The sequence below is a fragment of the Leuciscus leuciscus genome (genome assembly GCF_965113295.1).
Source record: "Leuciscus leuciscus genome assembly, chromosome: 11".
NCBI classification, from domain to species: Eukaryota; Metazoa; Chordata; class Actinopteri; order Cypriniformes; family Leuciscidae; genus Leuciscus; species Leuciscus leuciscus.
The window spans coordinates 29,475,864-29,499,256 of record NC_138735.1 but is presented as its reverse complement, the minus strand read 5'-3'; the positions used below and the strand labels follow the sequence as shown (position 1 = coordinate 29,499,256).

Genomic DNA, 23,393 nt, shown 5'->3' with positions numbered 1-23,393 from the left:
CTGATGGTCAGAGCGAAATTACTTCTAGATCCACTGCCACTGAATCTAGATGGAGTTCCTGACTCGAGGAGGTTTGTTGCATAAATCAGGAGTTTAGGAGCTTCTCCAGGTTTCTGTAAGTACCAGCTAAGACACCGTTTGCTACTACACCAGTCGACTGGATCACTGCTAGTTTTACAGGTTACAGTGACTGATTGTCCAGTTTCATAGAGCCGCTCTGAGGGAGTTTGAGTCACTGTCTCCTGCCCAACAGATTCTGAAAGATTAGAAATCACAAACACTTTTACAACCTTATATCTTCACAACACACATAAAGATAACGAGTGAATAACGTTTGTAATCTTGACTGACACAAACCTCGACATAACACTGCCAGCGTCCAGATCAATATGGTGATGAAAGTCATTTTTGTAGGTTGAAGGTTCAGTTCTTGTGAAAAACAGTTGTTGATCATGTTTGATGTTTGACAGAGTTATAAACACATGCAGAGCACTGAAGCGTGTGTCGCTCATGTAAAACACACTCTATGCAAACGCTTCAGGAGTCACAGATTTAAGTTTAATGTGCTTTCATTGCCTGGATGCCAGCCGAACTTCGCCCCGCCCACAACATTTGAGGTCAGGAAGTTCGGTCTGGACTCGATCCGTTGTGGAGCAACTATGTTCGAACCAGAGCTGTTCGGACCAATAAAATTGTCAGGGCGGGCTTTATATGATGATGGACAGATGATCAACAGTAACGTAATCATCCACGTCACTAAAGAGCGCTTGGGTTGAATTCGTTTACTTTACAACAAAGACGCCGCCATCACGTCTGTTATAGAAGATATCGACAGCGCATTAATTTTAAAAGAGGAACAGAGAACTGAGATGTTTTTGCTGTCCTTCCAACGGGATTCGGAAAAAGTTTAATTTATCAGCTGGCCCCGATGGTTGCTAAGAAGATGAGGCGCAATGAAAACCCTGTGACTGTGGTCATTGTGGTTTCTCCATTGCTCTGATTGGTTGTAGGTCTATCCAATTGACTGCAGAGGCATTTTCTTTCCTGGTTCGGTTGAAACCAGGGGGGCAATGTTTCGGAAAACACTGAAGCTTCCCCGGGCGCCGCCATTGGCTAGCGGACCATCATCTGCTGTTAGCATGCCACTGACTCCCATTCATTTTGGCGTCACTTTGACAGCGAATAACTTTACATCTGAGGCGTTTAAAGACTCCATTTGTCCATTATTTATTTCTAAAGAAACACGAAAATGTATAAAAGGCTCCATTACCTTGTATCTTACGTTATGGTCCCGTAGAAGCAGTTTTTGTGAAAATAGGCTAACGATTGCATCATAACCACGCGACTCTCTGCCGCACAGTAGAGAGATTATGTATGGACAGGAGATGAAGCTCGCGGGCAATCGGGGGGACGTGGAGGCAAAATGACAAAATAATTAATCAGAATACTTAGCAAAAGATGCTCCTGCTCCTAGCTTATGGACACCTCCTACTCACACTCTCCGTCTCTGCAAGATTCGGAAGGGAATGATTCAGATTTCTCTCGGCACAGCTACTAAAGACAGACAATGCTCACGTCACATCTACGTTGTCAAGCTCAGTGTGAGTCTGCGCAGTACGCTCAGCCATCAGGAAGTGAGTGCTTTTATAATTGATTTCACTTTTCTCCATTGAATCCAATGGGGTCGCTGTGTCCATTTCTTTTAAGAAGGACAAATAATCATGCTTTATAAAAATACATGAACAACCATATGAGAATAAACCAACAATTATCTGAAAAAATATGATCAAAATAATTTCTTATTATCTTCAGTAATATTAATGAAGTGCTGAAAAATAGATTGATAGACAAATAAGTTGATATTTGTGTTTCTGTTGAGTGTGAAAGTGTGTGAGCAGCTGCAGTTTCAGTTCAGTCACTGTGACTCTGACTGACGGAGGTTTTTGTACGACTCTTTATCACTGTGTGAACACATCTTTACTGATGATGTGGTGTTGACATTGACAGTAATAATGTCCAGCATCTTCAGTCTGGACTCCACTGATGGTCAGAGTGAAATCACTGTTAGATCCACTGCCACTGAATCTAGAATCTATGGTTCCTGACTGGAGGCGGTTTACATGATAAATCAGGAGTTTAGGAGCTTCTCCAGGTTTCTGTAAGTACCAGAATAAAGCTTCATTCCCAGATCTATATCTGAGTACATCACTGCTGGCTTTACATTTGATATTCACAGTTTCTCCTGGTTGTTTTGCTGTTATTGAGGGACTCTGAGTGACGGTGATCTGTCCTCTACACTCTGACATCAATTTACTTATTAAACTGCTCAACATATTTAACATGCTGGTGATTCAGTTTAGAATGAAGAAAATATGAAATCATAAATGCAGAAAATAAAAAATTAAGATATTAAGTAATATATATATTATATATTAAATACAAATATTAAGATATTTTTGATGAAATCTGAGAGCTGTCTCACTCCTTCATAGGCTTCTAGGTAATTTCATCTGCCGGCCCAGAAAAGTTAGTAAAGACATCGTTAAAATAGTCCAAGTGACTCCAGTGGATCAACCTGAAGTTTATCAAGCGACGAGAATACTTGGAATTAAAATAGTCAATTCACTTGGAATTAAATGTTAGGATGGTCAAATGAAACAACCATGGAGTATTATGAAAATTAAGATCTATTATTAATAAAAGGTGGCAACTAGGGCAAACTGAAATCACTCAGATCTCAAATGTGTCACTGATCTATAAGAGCACAAAATCTCTTTCTGAACTCTATAATTATTAAGAGTGTCAGATTAATTTAGATGGTTTTATTTCAGATGCAAGTGTGACGATGTTATTTCAGATCCTCCTTTGAGCAGCTGCAGTTTCAGTTCAGTCACTGTGACTCTGACTGACGGAGGTTTTTGTACGACTCTTTATCACTGTGTGAATGTATAATCACCCACACAATCACCATCAGAATCTGTTCTGCAATGTAAACTCTGACAGTAATAATGTCCAGCATCTTCAGTCTGGACTCCACTGATGGTCAGAGTGAAATCACTTTTAGATCCACTGCCACTGAATCTAGATGGAGTTCCTGACTCGAGGCGATTGGCCCAATAAATCAGGAGTTTAGGAGCTTCTCCAGGTTTCTGTAAGTACCAGGCTAAGAGATCATAAAAACCATTATTAAACACATCTCTGCTGGTTTTACATTTGATATTCACAGTTCCTCCTGGTTGTTCTGCTGTTATTGAGGGACTCTGAGTGACGGTGATCTGTCCTCTACACTCTGAAACACAACAAGAAGAAAATACACTCAAAACTTTGACAATATACTTGAAGAAATGAATAAATATCAAACTTGTGCTCCACAAACCTTGAGCAAACGCTGTGAGAGTCCAGATGAAGATGATGATGAAGGTCATGTTGATGAAGATTGTTGTGTGTGTCAGTGATGAAGTGTTAAACTCACAGCACTATAAACACTCTCACACACTGAAGATCTGATCAATATGCAAACACACTCCACATCATTTACCTGAAGACAGTCACTCATTAACAGACACAAAACACAATCACTGAAGTGAGAACAGAGTAAAAATTAATGTTTTTAATAATATTTGATCTTCTACAATAGCCAAGATGTTAAAAAATGATATAATTCAATTCAGTTCTGATACATCTAGACCAACTTCAGTATTAATCTGAATATCTGCTGTGAGCAGATCCGGATCCAGACTCAAATCACTAAGGTTTTCTATAAAGTGCAAATTTAAACTTGAGCAACAGTGAGACATTTAACATTATTCACATGTCATCACTTTTACCAATAATTGGAATCAAATTTTTTTTTTTATATTTTGGTACGAGTATTTTTCTAATAATCTATTAGTCTGCCTTTGCATTGCTTTAATGTGTTATTATTGTAACATGTCACATCCATGTGGAGTGAATCCAGCATTTATATGTAATGTCACTTCAGAAACTTTGCAGCACTGGCCGTCGGTTCTCTTAGCAGCAAAAAAAAAACCTATAGTTTTATTCAATGGACAGATCTGACATGTTACAGAAGGACAGATGTTACAGATGTTACAGATGTTACAGAAGGACAGATGTTACAGAAGGACAGATGTTACAGAAGGACAGATGTTACAGATGTTACAGAAGGACAGATGTTACAGATGTTACAGAAGGACAGATGTTACAGAAGGACAGATGTTACAGATGTTACAGATGTTACAGATGTTACAGAAGGACAGATGTTACAGATGTTACAGAAGGACAGATGTTACAGAAGGACAGATGTTACAGAAGGACAGATGTTACAGATGTTACAGATGTTACAGAAGGACAGATGTTACAGAAGGACAGATGTTACAGATGTTACAGATGTTACAGAAGGACAGATGTTACAGATGTTACAGAAGGACAGATGTTACAGATGTTACAGATGTTACAGAAGGACAGATGTTACAGAAGGACAGATGTTACAGATGTTACAGATGTTACAGATGTTACAGAAGGACAGATGTTACAGATGTTACAGAAGGACAGATGTTACAGAAGGACAGATGTTACAGATGTTACAGAAGGACAGATGTTACAGATGTGAGACTCAGTTGATCTGAAGTTCAGTTAGTGAAGCGTTCAGGAGGTTTTTCTTCTGATGATCTATTAGTTTATTTCACTGGTTCACTTTCAGCAGCGGCACCAAATTGATGATGTCATACTTTATAGAATTATATACAGTCAAACCAAAATGTATTCAGACCTTCAACATTTCTCACATTATCAGTTTATCCGCTATAGTTTAGAAAACGCTAATAAAATATGACAAATATTAAATTCAGAACAAATTCATCTTGATAATGTCAGATAACTTTGAGCAAAACATGGTCAGGTCAAAGTGTCTGAATCATTTTTCGTCCCAATTTAAAAAAACATTTTTTTACTGGTAATCCACTTTATGAAAAATTATTGGGTATAATAATATGTCACGGTTTACTTTATTTTGCTATCCTCACTTACATAAATGAAGTATAGTGTATTACAAACACTATTAAAAAATATATAAAAATGATATATCTGGTGTCTGAATAATGTTTGGTTTGACTGTAGAAAAGACGCACTCTCAGTTTGTTCAGTTTCTTCTTGAGTGTAATTCGAGACATTGAATGTTTGTCAGTTAACACGGTAAAGATGGTTATGGTCTTAATAGTATTTCTCTTAATGATCAGCTCTGTCTGATACTTCAGGAGGAAAAAGGTTTATATTTGTAGAAATGAAGTATAAAGTTATAATAGATGGAGTGATGTGTGGAGACAGCGAGCTTCAGTTCCCAACACCAGTGCTTTAACAACGGCCAAAAACAACTCAATGTCAAACACTAGTTTTATTCTACAAATGTGGAGGATTTCAAGACTTCAAGAGGGAGCAAGGCCAAAACAACACACACACAAACCCTCAGACTATTAGGGAGAAACTAACTAAACTACAAAAATAAAGAAAAGTACAATAAAAATACACTAACTCTCTAACGCTTAAACTGGAGAAAACCAGATATAAAGGAAATGGCTCGACTCCACATCAGCTTCAGTCGCTCTTCTGCACCGCTTTATGCCTTTCATTCTAGACTGTGTGTGTGTGTGTGTGTGTGTGTGTGTGTGATTTTATTAAAACTCAGTCATTAAATAAAATAGAATTATCTTTGTGTCATTTTAGTTTCAGGTCTTTCATTAGATCAGGGCTTTAACTCACATTTTATAAGTAAACTTCAGTCAGTGGAGCATGAACACTCCTGCAGATTCATGATGAAACAAGAACATGCGGACAAATCATGAACCTTTAGTGTTAGACACATTTAATAAGATAAAGAGCGTTATAGATTCATTTAAATATTTACAGTAGCATGTGAAAAATTGAAATGAATGCTTTCTATTTCATGTAATATCAATGAAAATATCCTCACTGTTGTGTGTCTGTGTGTGTGTGTGTGTGTGTGTGTGTGTGTGTGTGTGTGTGTGTGTGAGAGTGTTTGAGCAGCTGCAGTTTCAGTTCAGTCACTGTGACTCTGACTGACGGAGGTTTTTGTACGACTCTTTATCACTGTGTGAATGTATAATCACTCTCACAACCACCATAATAATCTGTTCTGCAATGGAAACTCTGACAGTAATAATGTCCAGCATCTTCAGTCTGGACTCCACTGATGGTCAGAGTGAAATCTGTTCCTTCATATTCTCCTTTCCCACTGAATCGACTGAGACTGTTATCGTTAAGCTTAACTACATTATAAATGATGAGTTTAGGAGCTTCTCCATGTTTCTGCTGATACCAAGCTAAACCATCGCTAAATATCCGAGTATCAGTTTTACAGTCTATAGTGGCGTTTTGTCCTTCAGAAACATTCACAACTTCAGGCTGAGTCACAGTGATTCCTCTGGACGCTGTTGACAACAACATTATATGAGTTTCATCAAATGACATGAAGATTAAAGACTCAGAAATGACAAGCTTTGACTTCTATTACCTGGAATAAAAGCGGTCAGAATCCAGATGAAGCTGCTGAAGAGATTCATGGTGTGTGTTGGGTTTGTACCGTGGTAAACAGCAGTGTGTTATAAAGTGTGTGAGTCTGAAGGCTATAAACACTCGGAGAGCTGAAACACGTGCCGATGCAAAGTGACTCTCTGAGCAAAAACCAGCTGGAGGAAAACACACATGAAAATGAACACATGCAGAAGAAACTGATCCAGTTTTGTGGCCTTTAATGTGTTTTATTCTCATGATCCAATGGAGTGTGTTTTCACTTCTTTAGGAGTTTAGAAATCATTTCTTCTTTATTCTGCACGAGTCTCTGGTTCAGAGTTCAGACTTTCTGATGAATCAAATGACAGTTTCATCACTAAAAGAAACAAGTATTTCACTGTGAACTCCATGAGAGGGCAAAGGTCATTCCAGAGGTCACAGGTCATCAACATTTGTTAAAATGCTTTGAGAAATATATGATCATTTAGAAACTCCCAGTTAAGATGTGTAAAGATTAGTACAGAGTCTTTCTGATTATATTATTTATTTAGATTTAATCGTTTTCATGCATTAAGAGACATTTAGAGACGATGAGACTGTGTGTGTGTGTGTGTGTGTGTGTGTGTGTGTGTGTGTGTGTGTGTGTGTGTGTGTGTGTGTGTGTGTGTGTGTGTTCATTTGAGTGTGACGGAGGTTTTTGTACGACTCTTTCACTAGAATGAAACACTGTGGTGGACTTTCGGTGGAGGAACTAAACTGACGATCAGTAAGTCTTTTCTATTCTCTATAAAAATGTTCTCTAATAAGAAAAAATTCATTCATTCATTTTATTTAATTTTTTGATTATTTCAGCAAGATAATTATTTGTGATGATGATCTTAAAATGCCATGAATGAACCTTAAGTACATCTAAAAGATTATCTTATTTGTCAACAAGATAATTCATTTATTATAAAAAATAACTATTTTATTATTTACTTAAGTTTTATTTTTCATATTGTTTTTAAATGTTATTTTTAATTTTACATTAATAATTTAATTATTATTGGTAACATTTGATTGTATTTTAATGTAGCCTATGGATTGCAGTATTTTATGATATATTCAATTATTTCTTGATATAAATAATTTTGTCTATAATTTAACAATTAAGGGTTTTTAAATGCATCCAGAGTTTGATAATACATTTTTTGTGTAAGCGTCATCATCAGACAAAGAGATATTTAGTTAATAAGCATTTTAAAAATCAACAATTTAAACTGTTAAGTTTGCTGATGATTATGATTGTGTCTTAACAGCAGAATTTAAAATATATATTGAAACTTTGCTGAAAATTACGATTGATTTTTTGTGAGTATCAAAATTTGTGAATATTTTTTACAAATTAATATTGAAATTATTATTTAAAATTGATTTCAAAATCTTATGAAGAAATCACAATATATTAATCAGTTTTCATGTGGAAAATGTTGTTAAAAATTAGATTGAGATTAAAAGGTTCTGTAACTTCTGAAAAAAAATCAAATGAGTATTATTTTATTTATTTCATTTTTTTAAAATAAAATGTTATAATTTGTATAGCTTTTTTAAATGTCAAATTTCATTTTACGTGAATATTTAAAATCTTCTTATTGCTAACATTTATTTAATTTCATGTATTGACTGCAGATACTTTCAAATCTATTCAATAATTTCTTCATATATAATTTTGTCTATAATTCTTGGTAAATTTAACTATTAAGGGCTCATTTAAACTATCAAATTTGCTGATGTTTATGATTGTGAGCGTCTGAATAGCAGAATATTTTAAAAATACAATTAATATTGAAATGATCATTTAAATGAGTTTTCTAGATCTTATAACGACATCACAATATAACTATCAATTTACTTGGACAATGTTTTTCAAACTCATTCTGTGGATCACTTGAAATGTAACTTGTATATTTAAAATCAAATGATCATTCATTCATGTGTGTGTGTGTGTGTGTGTGTGTGTGTGTGTGTGTGTGTGTGTGTGTGTGTGTGTGTGTGTGTGTGTGTGTGTGTGTGTGTTCAGCGGGTCCCTCCGTGTCTCCCTCCGTGTCTCTGCTGTCTCCCTCTTCTCTGCTGATCTCTGGAGACTCCTCCGCTCTGCTCTGCCTGCTCAGCTCTTACTCTCCACAGGGGGCGACGGTGAGCTGGACGCTGGACGGGTCAGAGGTCACCGAGGGGGTTCAGACCAGCGCAGAGAGCGAGCGGGACGGTCTCTACAGTCGCAGCAGCGTCCTGAGCCTCAGCAAAGCACGCTGGGAAGACACAGAGCGCTTCGTCTGCAGAGGAACACATGCCGGAGCTGCTCACGAGGCCTCGTTCCTCAAGAGCTCCGAGTGCTGATGTTTCTCCAGTGAAGACCAGCGTATCTGAGCGTCACGTGATTTACAGCTCAATACTGAAGCAGTCTGTCAATGTGCTGCCATTGCTGTTCATTCAATAAAGCTTCATCTGAACGCAAGCGCACATTTGTGTTGGACTGCATCATTGATCAGTGTGTCGTTCCTTCAAAGTCCTGCACTAAAGTTTCAGCGGCTTTTGATTGATTGTAATTAGGGGTGGAACAATAATTACAGTGGATAGTGACAATATGTATCGTATCGTTCACCCAAAATGAAAGTTTACGAAGTTTACAGGGTTTCCGTGTCACTACTACATTAAACTACTGTATATAATGTTAAATATAATGTATAATAATGCAATGGGGGAATATTTGTGGGTCCTGATAATGCCAAATGTCTGATGTTACCAGTAAAAAGTGGCCTACATTATTTTAGATATATCTAGTCAGAGACATCAAGCATATTCGTCTGAAATAATTCAGTATTTTCATCTTCAGAATCATGAATATTGTTATTCTGGTGTCTCTATTGTCCTGTGCATTGGGTTATCAGCACCAAGTCCAAGCCTATTCATTTACACACACAATGTTAAACCAAATTGACCATTTTGATGGAGTATGGCAATAATATGGTATTGTGAGTTCAGGATCGTGACATAAGGGTCTCGTTACACCCCTAATTGTAATAGTTGAGAACAGCTGCATTCAGCAGTAAATGTGAAATGAAGCTCTTGGGGTTTGAACATGGTCACTGGAGACGAGCTGCTCTATTCTGAGACCGTCACAATCACTAAACCTGACAATGCAAATGAGATTTTCAACTGAAACGCTCTGAACTGGAACAGTTTCTCCTGTGCTTATGGATTCATTAGTCAGTTTGTTAATAAGATTTCATCTTTATGAGTTACATGTTGGCTCATCACAACCCACACTATATTCACACATAAACAAACTTTAATCTTTAATATAAAAAATGAACTATAAATAAATGTCCACTATGGATGTGTTAAATTGCACACAATAAACATCAGTATGAAATGTTGATATTGATCCAATGTTTGAAAAAGCTGTTATATATAGTACTGTTAAATTACACAATAAATATAAAATAAATAGGAAATTATTATTATTTTGATGGTGGACTGCATCTGTTTGCTAATCTGGCCTTTAATTTCTAAATTAATTAAAAAATTCTATGTAAAGATATTAATTAACATTATATAAATTTTCATCTGGTCTGAAATTAAGAGTGTTTTGTGATGCTGTTAATATATGAAGGATGAACTCGATAAATTCGATAGACTTATTAAACTGATCAAGCAGAACATCTTTATGATGCAGTGATTCAGTTTAGAAAGAAGAATGAGGATAAATCATAAATGCAGAAAAACAAAAATATGGTGAAAGATTGAAAAATATCCACTAAGTGAAGATCAAACGTGACTGAATTTCCTCACAAATGACTGAAAATAACAGGAGAAAAATGTCTTGATCATGATCCAAACTCTCATATATACTGACCAAGCTCAAACTTTTATATTATTATAATATAATAATATTATTACTTATTATAAGATCATATTGCTTTTCTTAGTGTGTGTGTGTGTGTGAGAGCAGCTGCAGTTTCAGTTCAGTCACTGTGACTCTGACTGACGGAGGTTTTTGTACGACTCTTTATCACTGTGTGAATGTATAATCACCCACACAATTATTATTAGAATTTGTTCTGCAATGGAAACTCTGACAGTAATAATGTCCAGCATCTTCAGTCTGGACTCCACTGATGGTCAGAGTGAAATCACTGTTAGATCCACTGCCACTGAATCTAGATGGAGTTCCTGACTGGAGGTTCCCTTTCAAGGGAACTCCCGTTGCGTCGAGAAATGACGCTGTGGGAACGCTTTGCGTGATGACGTCTTGAAGCACATGTAAAATCAGTCCAATGGTGTGGCGGAACGTCAGAGGCGGGTGACGTCACGTACCAGGAAGCTATAAAAGCCGGCCCGAAACAGAAAACGAAAGCTTTCTGAGTCTTCAGTTGCGCTCTGTGTTGAATCTGTCCTTGTTATTTGGTGTTGTCTGTCTATATTATATATATATATTCAGTATGGCGAGCAAGCAGCAGTTTAGAGTGTGTGTCCATCCCTGCCCGCGTTATTTAACGGGAGGTGATACTCACACTCTTTGTGTTGTTTGTTTGGGTGAGGAGCATGCCCAGTCAGCACTCGAGGGTGGTGACTGTGTGCATTGCGACGCGCTTCCATTGCGTTCGCTCCGATCCCGCTTGGCTCGGTTCACGATCGCGATCCGATCCCGATCGCGTTCCCCAGGGCTCGGGTCCCGCCGCGGCTGAGGCTCGGTGGCGATCTCAGACCTGGGGTTCGCAAATGGATCTGTCAGTGGATGTTGAGACGGGCTCTGCCTTATCTCAGCATCAATCTGACAGATCCAGTGCCTCTCATCAGGGTGTGGAAGCACGCATTGCGGTTTCTTCCCCCCCGATAGAGGCACCAATACTGCAACTGTCCAGCTCTGAGGAGTTGGATGTTGTGAGTATTGAAGCTGAGTCTGAGGATTCGCCACCTCAGTCTCATGCGTTTGAGGAACTGCTCGATGTTATTACTAGAGCAGTTGACAGACTATCTATTGAGTGGCCAGAGGATAGGCAGGACGTTCGTTCGAAAAGTAAGCTCGACGAACGCTTCCTGCCATCTCGTACACAGCCTCAGCGAAGAAGCCTTCCGTTTTTCCCCGATCTCCACACCGAGGTGTCGAAATCGTGGGGAAAACCGGTTTCATACAGAGTGTATGCACCACAAACATCCCACTATTCTTCCATTCACAAATATAAAGAATATGGTTATGGGGAGATGCCGAAGGTGGAGGAGACGCTTGCGAGCTATCTCTCTCCAGCAACGGCATCTTCCCTGAAAGCTCCTTCACTTCCCTCTAAGCCAGTAAAATTCACATCATCTCTGGTTCATAAATCGTATGCAGCCGCTGGTCAAGCTGCAGCGTGTCTGCATACGATGTCTATTATGCAAGCCTATCAGGCAGAATTATTGGGGGATTTAGAGGAGGGCGGGGGAATTGGTCCTGACACAGTGGCTGAACTACGCAGAGCCACAGATCTGTCTCTCAGGGCCACCAAGGAGACCGCTAAATCAATCGGGCGGTCTATGGCAGCCCTGGTGGCCACTGAGAGGCATCTGTGGCTCAATTTGAGCGATATAAAAGAGAAAGAAAAGCACGTTCTCTTAGATGCTCCGGTTTCCACTGTTGGTTTATTTGGTGATGCAGTAAACAGTGCGGTAGCTAAATCTCAGGAAGCTGCTAAACAGGCAGCTGCATTACAAAAACTTCTCCCCCGCCGTTCTTTCATTGAGGCTGCTGAGCGGGAGCAGCCTCACTCCTCTAAAAAGAGCGCTGAACATCGTGCCACTCAAAAACAGAGTGTGTCCTCTCGTGCTCCCCCACAAAAATCTCGGGGACACGGAGGGCGCTCTCAAACCCAGCAGTCTTCGAGGGGTAAAACGGATCTGCGGACCGTTATTACCGCCAAGAAGGCTGCTGGGAAAAAGTCCTGATGTCTGAGGGCTCAGGACAAATGAGGGTAGTCCCCCCGAAGCAGAGCGGTTAACACCTCTTTTCACGGTGCCCGTCTCTCTTCGGTGCCCTCAGGGGACCGTTCTGCCAACCCTGCCACCTCTGGTGTTACAGGGCGCAGCGGTCTCCGGCGAGCACATATCTCAAGGTCCACCCGGAAACGTAGTGGCCTCGGGATGCCCGCCCCCTCTGAGGAGGGTGCTAGAGCAGTCTGTTTGGTCGTTCCCTGCCGGTGCGCCGTTACAGGGCGACGAACCGACTACTCAACAGCAGGAGAAAAATACGGTGCCGTCTCTCTTCGGTGCCCTCAGGGGACCGTTCTGCCAACCCTGCCGCCTCCGGTGTTACAGGGCGCAGCGGTCTCCGGCGAGCACATATCTCAAGGTCCACCCGGAAACGTAGTGGCCTCGGGATGCCCGCCCCCTCTGAGGAGGGTGCTGGAGCAGTCTGTTTGGTCGTTCCCTGCCGGTGCGCCGTTACAGGGCGACGAACCGACTACTCAACAGCAACAAAATCCAGAAACCAGTCTCGAGAGACTGGTACCTCTAGTAGAATCTTTGACAGCGTGGAAGCTACTGTCAAATGTTTCTCGTTGGGTCCTGCAGACCGTGGAAAAAGGGTATTAGATACAATTCTATTAACGCCCACTGCGGTTTATGGGGGTCCTGCCCACAGTGGTGGGCCCCGAGCAGGTTCTGGTTATGGAACAGGAAGTAAACACTCTGTTAGAGAAAGGGGCCATAGAATATGTACCCCCCTCCAACAGGGAAACCGGGTTTTACAGCCGGTACTTCATAGTTCCAAAAAAGGACGGGGGATTGCGTCCCATTTTAGATCTTCGAGTTCTGTACGAGTCAGCCATGCAGCTCAAGTTCAAAATGTTAACCTTGAGACAAATCGTGCCACAGATCAGGTCCGAGGACTGGTTTGTCACGATAGACCTCAAGGACGCATATTTCCATCCGTCCGTGTCATTGGAAGTTCCTGAGGTTTGCTTTCGGGGGCAAAGCATACCAATATCGAGTTCTTCCATTCGGCCTGGCTTTATCACCCCGCACTTTCACCAAATGCGTGGATGCAGCTCTGGCGCCTCTGCGCCTCCGGGGTATTCGCATCACGAACTACATCGACGATTGGTTGATTTTAGCTCAGTCGCATTAGATGGCGGTTCAACATCGAGATGTTGTTCTCGCCCATATGAAAGAGTTGGGGTTACGGCTGAACGCCAAGAAGAGTGTGCTTTCTCCATTTTAGAGGACCACTTTTTTAGGCGTGGTTTGGGATTCAGTGTCGATGCAGGCGCGCCTGTCATCGCCACGCTTCGATTCCATCCTGGCAGCTGTGAGAAGTGTAAAGCTAGGCCAGCTACTCACTGTCAAACAGTTCCAGAGACTGTTGGGTCTCATGGCAGCAGCTTCCAACGGGATACATTTTGGACTGCTGCACATGAGGCCCCTGCAGTGGTGGCTCAGGACCAGAGGGTTTTTCCCCGAGGGGCAACCCATTTCGCACAATCAAGGTCACGCGGTGATGCCTACGTGCCTTGGTTATGTGGAAGAAACCTTGGTTCCTGTCCCAGGGCCCAGTGCTGGGAGCTCCTTGTCGTCGCAAACTGCTAACGACGGATGCTTCCCTCACGGGTTGGGGAGCGATCCTGAGGGTCGCTCATCTCAAGGTCTGTGGGAAGACCATCATCGTTCCTGGCATTCTATAGCCTAGAGATGTTAGCTGTCTTCCGGGCTCTGAGGAGCTTTATCACAGGTCTCAGGGGACACCATGTGTAGTACATACGGACAACACGTCGGTAGTCGCCTATATCAAGGGGGTTTGCGCTGGCATGCCATATCCTCTTGTGGTCCCAGGGGAAGTTGCTGTCACTCAAGGCAGCCTACATCCCCGGGGTCCAGAATATAGGAGCAGACACTCTGTCGAGACAGGGGCCGAGGCCCGGGGAATGGTGGCTCCACCCCCGAGGTGGTGGAGCTGATATGGAAATTATAAGTGGATCTGTTTGCGTCTCGAGAGACGTCTCACTGTCCACTTTGGTTCTCCTTCACGCATCCAGCTCCTCTGGGACTGGATGCTATGGTACAGACGTGGCCGAGGCTACGTCTGTACGCCTTTCCCCCAGTTGCTCTGCTCCCGGGAGTTCTGGAAAGAGTTCGCAGGGACCGGGTTTGCCTGCTTTTTATAGCCCCGCGCTGGCCGGGCAGAGTATGGTTTCCCGATCTTGTGTCCCTCCTCGACGGGCATCCTCTGGAGTTACCCGTCAGGAGGGACCTTCTGTCCCAGGCAGAGGGCTCGATATTTCACCCTCGGCCAGAACTGTGGAACCTGTGGGCTTGGCCTCTGAGGGGGCCCAGCTCATAGAGTCAGGTCTCTCAACCGAGGTTGTTGAGACCATTCTACAGTCCAGAGCTCCCTCCACGAGGAAACTTTATGCCCTGAAGTGGAGAGTATTCACTTCTTGGTGTAGTGACCGTCGGTTGGACCCAGTCCACTGCCCAATTGGTACAGTGCTGGAGTTCCTGCAGGAACGGTTCACTGCAGGTCTGACCCCGTCCACTTTAAAGGTCTATGTGGCGGCCATAGGTGCTTACCACAGTCCTTTGGGTGGAATGTCTGTGGGGAAAGACCCCTTGGTATCTCGTTTCCTTCGTGGCACTTGGAGGTCCTCCTCCCTTTCGAAATCGGACCAGGAGGCGAATAATTTGCTTTGCCCTGTTCGGGCGTTAGACGCGTATGTCCACAGAGCTGCCCTGTGGCGTAAAAGTGACTTTTGCTCCCCTAACAAGGGAGGTCCAGAGTCTAAGCAAAGGATGAGCAAGTGGGTGGTTGAGACTATCTCACTGGCTTATGAGGCGGCTGGACAGCCTTCTCCTTTGGCTGTCCGGTCGCACTCGACGAGGAGTATGGCGGCCTCTAAGGCCCTTATTTCAGGAGTTTCTTTACAGGACGTCTGTGATGCGGCAGGCTGGTCCTCACCGCACACTTTCGTCAGGTTTTACTCTCTGGATCTAGACTCTGCTCCAGGGTCTCATGTTTTGTCTTCCTAGTGCTGCTCTACGGATTTCACACAGGACAGACATTTGTAGCTATGGAGGCGTTGGTATAGACGTTCCCACAGCGTCATTTCTCGACGCAACGGGAGTTCCCTTGAAAGGGAACGCCTCGGTTACGACTGTAACCTCGGTTCCCTGAAGAGGGAACGAGCGTTGCGTCGCCTTGCCATATCTCCTTCATGCCTGTCAGCGCGACTTCAGACTTTACGAAGCTTTCGTTTTCTGTTTCGGGCCGGCTTTTATAGCTTCCTGGTACGTGACGTCACCCGCCTCTGACGTTCCGCCACACCATTGGACTGATTTTACATGTGCTTCAAGACGTCATCACGCAAAGCGTTCCCACAGCGTCATTTCTCGACGCAACGCTCGTTCCCTCTTCAGGGAACCGAGGTTACAGTCGTAACCGAGGCGTTTTTTACATAATAAATCAGGGCCCGTATTCATAAAGATTCTAAGAATCCTCTAAGAAAACTCTTAATTTAGCTTAAAAACTTTTACGTAGGAGTCTTAGCTTAAAAGCGATTCGGGACAGATCTGAGAGCAACTCTGAGTAAGGAAAAGCCAAAAACTTTCATCTTAGTAAGGAGGCGGGGTTGACCCCGTTGCTATGTATGACACAATCTTTTGAAGACTGTGATTGGTTGGTTGTCCAAGAAGAAAAAAAAAAAAGTGATTTTAAGTATAGGGTCTATTCTAAGCCTTCACTTTGAAATTACATGCGTAATTTTTCCTATTTGACCGTTCTCACACACACACATACACATTATATATGTGTATATAAATCCTTTTTATTTTATTTACCATGCTGTTCATTTCCTATAAGGTATTTGCTTGGCTTAGAATGATAAAAATTGTTCCACTCTTTCCAATTACACTGATTGCTGGCATGTCTATTTAAGTGGTGGTTTGAATGTTGGTTTTAATGTTGGTTTTAATGTATCAAACATGGAATTTTCCCAGTTGCCAAATATCGTAATGTAGTGATTACTTTCATTTCTGGCGCTATGGCATTTCTGTGCTGTTTCGGAGATATTAGCGTGTCTCTAATAAGATCTGTCACAAACATGATCCCTGCACGATCTAATCGATAGCGTCTTATTAACTCATTAATTCATTGTCTGCAACACATTTCTTCTCCCTCTTCGTCTTTCTGCCATTTTCTCCTCTGCTAAAGAAACTCTTAAGCCTCTTAAAAGTCCTCGTCCGTGCTCCTAACAATTTTGACCTTAAGACCTCTTTTAAGGGTTAAGATGCTTTCTGAATTACTTTTTTCTTTACTAGGAATTTTTCTTTAATTTTAAGAGTAAACGCCCACATTTCTAAGAATTTTCTTAGAATTTTGTCACTAGGAGCTACTCTTTGCATTAAGATTCTTTATGAATACGGGCCCAGGAGTTTAGGAGCTTCTCCAGGTTTCTGTAAGTACCAGAATAAACATTCATTCCCACTACTCCATCTCTGCACATTACTGCTGGTTTTACATTTGATATTCACAGTTCCTCCTGGTTGTTCTGCTGTTATTGAGGGACTCTGAGTGACGGTGATCTGTCCTCTACACTCTGAAACACAACAAGAAGAAAATACACTCAAAACTTTGACAATATACTTGAAGAAATGAATTAATATCAAACTTGTGCTCCACAAACCTTGAGCAAACGCTGTGAGAGTCCAGATGAAGATGATGATGAAGGTCATGTTGATGAAGATTGTTGTGTGTGTCAGTGATGAAGTGTTAAACTCACAGCACTATAAACACTCTCACACACTGAAGATCTGATCAATATGCAAACACACTCCACATCATTTACCTGAAGACAGTCACTCATTAACAGACACGTATAATAAAAACAATTACGGAATACATCAAAGACCAACTTTAGTATATTAATCTGAATATCTGCTGTGAGACTTTGAGAATATTTTTACTGTAGTTGGAGTGAAACGTCGCTGTTAATCCCCAAATTTGACACCAAATCCATGTGTGTTCCTGCAGTTTCTGAACAGACATGAGGATCATCACACACACGAGTCTCTGTCAGTCACTGAATTACTGAGTTTGATTGAGAGTCGCACATGATATAAACATGTTCACTTTAATAAATTCAGTCAGTAATTCAGTGATGATGATCTTCATAAAGCAGGGGAAGTCAGTGAGTTTATGTTGTAATGATTTGACGGTGGAAACACAGCATTCAGAGAGTGAGGATCCAAATGCAGTTTATTTACAAGTATAATCCAGTCATAGTCCATATATCAGACAGAGTCAAAGCACATGTTATCAGTCCCAACAAAATCTATTCTATATCTATTCAAACTGATCTATTAGTTTATTTCACTGGTTCACTTTCAGCAGCGGCTCCAAACTGATGATGTCATACTTTATAGAATTATATACAGTCAAACCAAAATGTATTCAGACACCTTCAACATTTCTCACATTATCAGTTTATCCGCTATAGTTTAGAAAACGGTAATAAAATATGACAAATATTAAACTGTGTCAGAACAAATTCATCTTGATAATGTCAGATAACTTTGAGCAAAACATGGTCAGGTCAAAGTGTCTGAATCATTTTTGGTCCCAAATTTTGTATACAATTTATCATTTCCACTTTATGAAGAATTATTGGGTATAATATGTCACAGTTTACTTTATTTTGCTATCCTCACTTACATAAATGAACTATAGTGTCCTGCACACACTAGTAAAAAAATATACAAAATGATATATCTGGTGTCTGAATAATGTTTGGTTTGACTGTAGAAAAGACGCACTCTCAGTTTGTTCAGTTTCTTCTTGAGTGTAATTCGAGACATTGAATGTTTGTCAGTTAACACTGTAAAGATGGTTATGGTCTTAATAGTATTTCTCTTAATGATCAGCTCTGTCTGATACTTCAGGAGTAAAAAGGTTTATATTTGTAGAAATGAAGTATAAAGTTATAATCAGGGCCGGACTGGGACACAATTTCAGGCCGGGAAATCCCACACCCATCCAGGCCATCCCATGGACCCAAATAAAATTTAGGACAACCCTATTTTTTTCCTAAATTACATTTATTGGTCTAAATCCTTGGGCCGTGTAAAATAATTAAAGGCTTTCTCTTGAACAGTATCCTCACTTCCCTTTTTCCTTCTCTTCATTTACCCTAATATCTCTCTGTCTCTCCCTTCCACCAGTATCATTAGCCTCATTCACTAAGTAAAGTGGAGTACTAGTGTTATATTTGTATATATATATATATATATATATATATATATATATATATATATATATATATATGTGTGTGTGTGTGTGTGTGTGTGTGTGTGTGTGTGTGTGTGTGTGTGTGTGTGTGTGTGTGTGTATGTATGCATGTATAAAGTGTGAGTATTTTTCTTGTGTCTGTCTCTTCTTCACCTGTCACTTGTTCTGGCCTCATGTTACAAACAGAACTGTCTCCACCTTGGTGTAAAACAACCACCTTATTGTAATTTGTTTGCCCAGAATCTACATTTATTTTAGTAAAAAATCAAAGTATTATATTTATGACAAAATGTTGTTGTTTTCATCTTAAAATTACTTAAATATCCAGCATTTAGCAACACTAGGCTATATTTCAAACAATATGTTAAAAAAAATTGTTTTATTATTTTGCTTCTACATGTCATCTCACTCACACTGAATGTGTGATCATTGCACCACAGCTAGTGCTAGGTTGACTGTCTCCACCTTCATTTGATAAAAAAATAAAAAAATAAAAAAGAAGGAAAAAAGTTTTAAACCTCAGATGAAACTGACCTGCACTTGAAGCCCTGAACAGGTCATTCATTTTGCAACATTTTGATGCTTGTTCTCTGAGTGCTTTCTTTTTCGTTGTCCTTTCCCTCTCTGCTCCACCTGGCTGTTTTCTCTCCATCATCGGATGACGCTCGCATTTTCTGTTTAACCGTTTGGCTGAGGCTTAAGTCGAATCGTAGCCTTGCCAGTCAAGACTAACAGATTCATGATTTCATTTTATAATAACAATTTTATTGAATGACGAATTCGAAAATGATCACTGGTAAAGGTAGTAGTAGCCTATAGTTTTTTTTTGTTTTTTTTAATAATAATACATAAAAAAAAATAAAAAATAAAAAAAACCGCTGGCTGGCAGCAGGCCAAATTAGTCGCCAGGCCACCGGGAATTCTCCCGGTGCTCCCGATGGCCAGTCCGGGCCTGGTTATAATAGATGGAGTGATGTGTGGAGACAGCGAGCTTCAGTTCCCAACACCAGTGCTTTAACAACGGCCGAAAACAACTCAATGTCAAACACTAGTTTTATTCTACAAATGTGGAGGATTTCAAGACTTCAAGAGGGAGCAAGGCCAAAACAACACACACAAACCCTCGGACTATTAGGGAGAAACTAACTAAGCTACAAAAATAAAGAAAAGTACAATAAAAATACACTAACTCTCTAACGCTTAAACTGGAGAAAACCAGATATAAAGGAAAAGGCTCGACTCCACATCAGCTTCAGTCGCTCTTCTGCACCGCTTTATGCCTTTCATTCTAGACTGTGTGTGTGTGTGTGTGTGTGTGTGTGTGTGTGTGTGTGTGTGTGTGTGTGTGTGTGTGTGTGTGTGTTTGAGCAGCTGCAGTTTCAGTTCAGTCACTGTGACTCTGACTGACAGAGGTTTTTGTACGACTCTTTATCACTGTGTGAACACTGGACCACTGTCGGTGGCATGTAAACTCTGACAGTAATAATGTCCAGCATCTTCAGTCTGGACTCCACTGATGGTCAGAGTGAAATCTGTTCCACCTTGTTCTCCTTTCCCACTGAATCGACTGAGACTCTCATCATAGAGATCATTTATCCCAGTAATGATGAGTTTAGGAGCTTCTCCATGTTTCTGCTGATACCAAGCTAAACCATAGCCAATTATCCCAGTATCAGTTTTACAGTCTATAGTGGCGATTTGTCCTTCAGAAACATTCACAACTTCAGGCTGAGTCACAGTGATTCCTCTGGACGCTGTTGACAACAACATTATATGAGTTTCATCAAATGACATGAAGATTAAAGACTCAGAAATGACAAGCTTTGACTTCTGTTACCTGGAATAAAAGCGGTCAGAATCCAGATGAAGCTGCTGAAGAGATTCATGGTGTGTGTTGGGTTTGTACCGTGGTAAACAGCAGTGTGTTATAAAGTGTGTGAGTCTGAAGGCTATAAACACTCGGAGAGCTGAAACACGTGCCGATGCAAAGTGACTCTCTGAGCAAAAACCAGCTGGAGGAAAACACACATGAAAATGAACACATGCAGAAGAAACTGATCCAGTTTTGTGGCCTTTAATGTGTTTTATTCTCATGATCCAATGGAGTGTGTTTTCACTTCTTTAGGAGTTTAGAAATCATTTCTTCTTTATTCTGCACGAGTCTCTGGTTCAGAGTTCAGACTTTCTGATGAATCAAATGACAGTTTCATCACTAAAAGAAACAAGTATTTCACTGTGAACTCCATGAGAGGGCAAAGGTCATTCCAGAGGTCACAGGTCATCAAAACTTATTAAAATGCTTTGAGAAATATATGATCATTTAGAAACTCCCAGTTAAGATGTGTAAAGATCAGTACAGAGTCTTTCAGATTATATTATTTATTTAGATTTAATAGTTTTCATGCATTAAGAGACATTTAGAGACGATGAGACTGTGTGTGTGTGTGTGTGTGTGTGTGTGTGTGTGTGTGTGTGTGTTTGTGTGTGTGTTTCTTTCTCTGCTGGAGTGTGTGTTCATTTGAGTGTGACGGAGGTTTTTGTACGACTCTTTCACTAGAATGAAACACTGTGGTGGACTTTCGGTGGAGGAACTAAACTGACGATCAGTAAGTCTTTTCTATTCTCTATAAAAATGTTCTCTAATAAGAAAATTTTAATTCATTCATTTTATTTTATTTTTAGATTATTTCAGCAAGATAATTATTTGTGATGATCTTAAAATGCCATGAATGAACCTTAAAAAACATCTTAAAGATGATCTTATTTGTCAACAAGATAATTCATTTATTATAAAAAAAATGTTTTTGAAAAGCAATTTATCATTTAACTATTTTATTATTTACTTAAGATTTATATTTCATATTGTTTTTAAATGTTATTTTTAATTTTACATTAATAATTGAATTATTATTGGTAACGTCTGATTGTATTTTAATGTAGCCTATGGATTGCAGTATTTTATGATATATTCAATTATTTCTTGATATAAATAATTTTGTCTATAATTAATAGTAAATTTAACAATTAAGGGTTTTTAAATGCATCCAAAGTTTGATAATACATTTTTTGTGTAAGTGTCATCATCAGACAAAGAGATATTTAGTTAATAAGCATTTTAAAAATCAACAATTTAAACTATAAAGTTTGCTGATGATTATGATTGTAAGTGTCTTAACAGCAGAATTTAAAATATATATTGAAACTTTGCTGAAAATTACAATTGATTTTTTGTGAGTATCAAAATGTATGAATATTTTTACAAATTAATATTGAAATTATTATTTAAAATTGACTTCAAAATCTTATGAAGAAATCACAATATATTAATCAATTTTCATGTGGACAATGTTGTTAAAAATTAGATTGAGATTAAAAGGTTCTGTAATCAATCAAATGAGTGTTTTTTATTTTTTTTATATTTTTTATAATTTGTATAGTTATTTTAAATGTCATATTTCATTTTATATGAATATATAAAATCGTATTATTGCTAACATTTAGTTCATGTCATGTATTGACTGCAGATACTTTAAAATCTATTCAATTATTTCTTCATATATAGTTTTGTCTATAATTCTTGGTAAATGAAACTATTAAGGGCTTTTTTAAACGCATGAAACAAAAGTTGTATAATGTGGACAACATAAATATAATTTTTTATAATTTTCATCAGACAGAAAGAAACTCAGTTGAAATGCATTTTGAAAATTAATCATTTAAACTATCAAATTTGCTGATGTTTATGATTGTGAGTTTCTGAATAGCAGAATATTTTCAAAATACAATTAATATTGAAATGATCATTTCAATTAGTTTTCTAGATCTTATAACGACATCACAATATAACCACCAATTTACTTGGACAATGTTTTTCAAACTCATTCTGGGGATCATTTAAAATGTAACTTGTATTATTTAAAATCAAATGATCATTCATGAATGTGTGTGTGTGTGTGTGTGTGTGTGTGTGTGTGTGTGTGTGTGTGTGTGTTCCAGCGGGTCCCTCCGTGTCTCCCTCTGTGTCTCTGCTGTCTCCCTCTTCTCTGCTGATCTCTGGAGACTCCTCCGCTCTGCTCTGCCTGCTCAGCTCTTACTCTCCACAGGGGGCGACGGTGAGCTGGACGCTGGACGGGTCAGAGGTCACCGAGGGGGTTCAGACCAGCGCAGAGAGCGAGCGGGACGGTCTCTACAGTCGCAGCAGCGTCCTGAGCCTCAGCAAAGCACGCTGGGAAGACACAGAGCGCTTCGTCTGCAGAGGAACACATGCCGGAGCTGCTCACGAGGCCTCGTTCCTCAAGAGCTCCGAGTGCTGATGTTTCTCCAGTGAAGACCAGCGTATCTGAGCGTCACGTGATTTACAGCTCAATACTGAAGCAGTCTGTCAATGTGCTGCCATTGCTGTTCATTCAATAAAGCTTCATCTGAACGCAAGCGCACATTTGTGTTGGACTGCATCATTGATCAGTGTGTCGTTCCTTCAAAGTCCTGCACTAAAGTTTCAGCGGCTTTTGATTGATTGTAATTAGGGGTGTAACAATAATTACAGTGGATAGTGACAATATGTAGCGTATTATTC

General features: G+C 40.0%; 1 protein-coding gene, 4 long non-coding RNA genes and 2 gene segments (V, D, J or C); 3 read left to right on the top strand and 4 right to left on the bottom strand.

Annotated features, from left to right (window-relative positions):
• The window catches only part of LOC309509324, a 53,242-nt gene extending 35,832 nt beyond the window's left edge, over positions 1–17,410 (bottom strand). Inside the window, exons 1-3 of one of the 2 annotated variants that reach the window (XR_014209847.1) lie at positions 17,217–17,410; positions 17,019–17,129; positions 1,952–2,176 (exon numbers count right to left, since the gene is read on the bottom strand). This is a non-coding gene — a long non-coding RNA (uncharacterized lncRNA). Of the gene's footprint in view, positions 1–1,951; positions 2,177–17,018; positions 17,130–17,216 lie in introns of those variants that run through there. The other variant, XR_014209848.1, reaches the window with a different exon arrangement.
• The window catches only part of LOC309509298 (H-2 class I histocompatibility antigen, Q10 alpha chain-like), a 211,420-nt gene that overhangs the window by 55,869 nt on the left and 132,158 nt on the right, over positions 1–23,393 (top strand). The window lies entirely within an intron of this gene.
• On the bottom strand, positions 2,797–3,605 carry LOC309509313 (Ig kappa chain V region BS-5-like). The segment is given in 2 exons: positions 3,377–3,605; positions 2,797–3,289 (listed from the first exon to the last, which is right to left on the bottom strand).
• Positions 5,840–6,970, bottom strand: LOC309509333. Its single transcript, XR_014209857.1, has 2 exons — positions 6,530–6,970; positions 5,840–6,446 (listed from the first exon to the last, which is right to left on the bottom strand). It is a non-coding gene; the product is annotated as an uncharacterized lncRNA (long non-coding RNA).
• LOC309509326 lies at positions 7,018–9,027 on the top strand. The gene is made up of 2 exons (XR_014209850.1): positions 7,018–7,294; positions 8,588–9,027. It is a non-coding gene; the product is annotated as an uncharacterized lncRNA (long non-coding RNA).
• On the bottom strand, positions 19,853–21,035 carry LOC309509321 (immunoglobulin kappa variable 1-9-like). The segment is given in 2 exons: positions 20,655–21,035; positions 19,853–20,571 (listed from the first exon to the last, which is right to left on the bottom strand).
• LOC309509338 lies at positions 21,146–23,253 on the top strand. The gene is made up of 2 exons (XR_014209863.1): positions 21,146–21,423; positions 22,814–23,253. It is a non-coding gene; the product is annotated as an uncharacterized lncRNA (long non-coding RNA).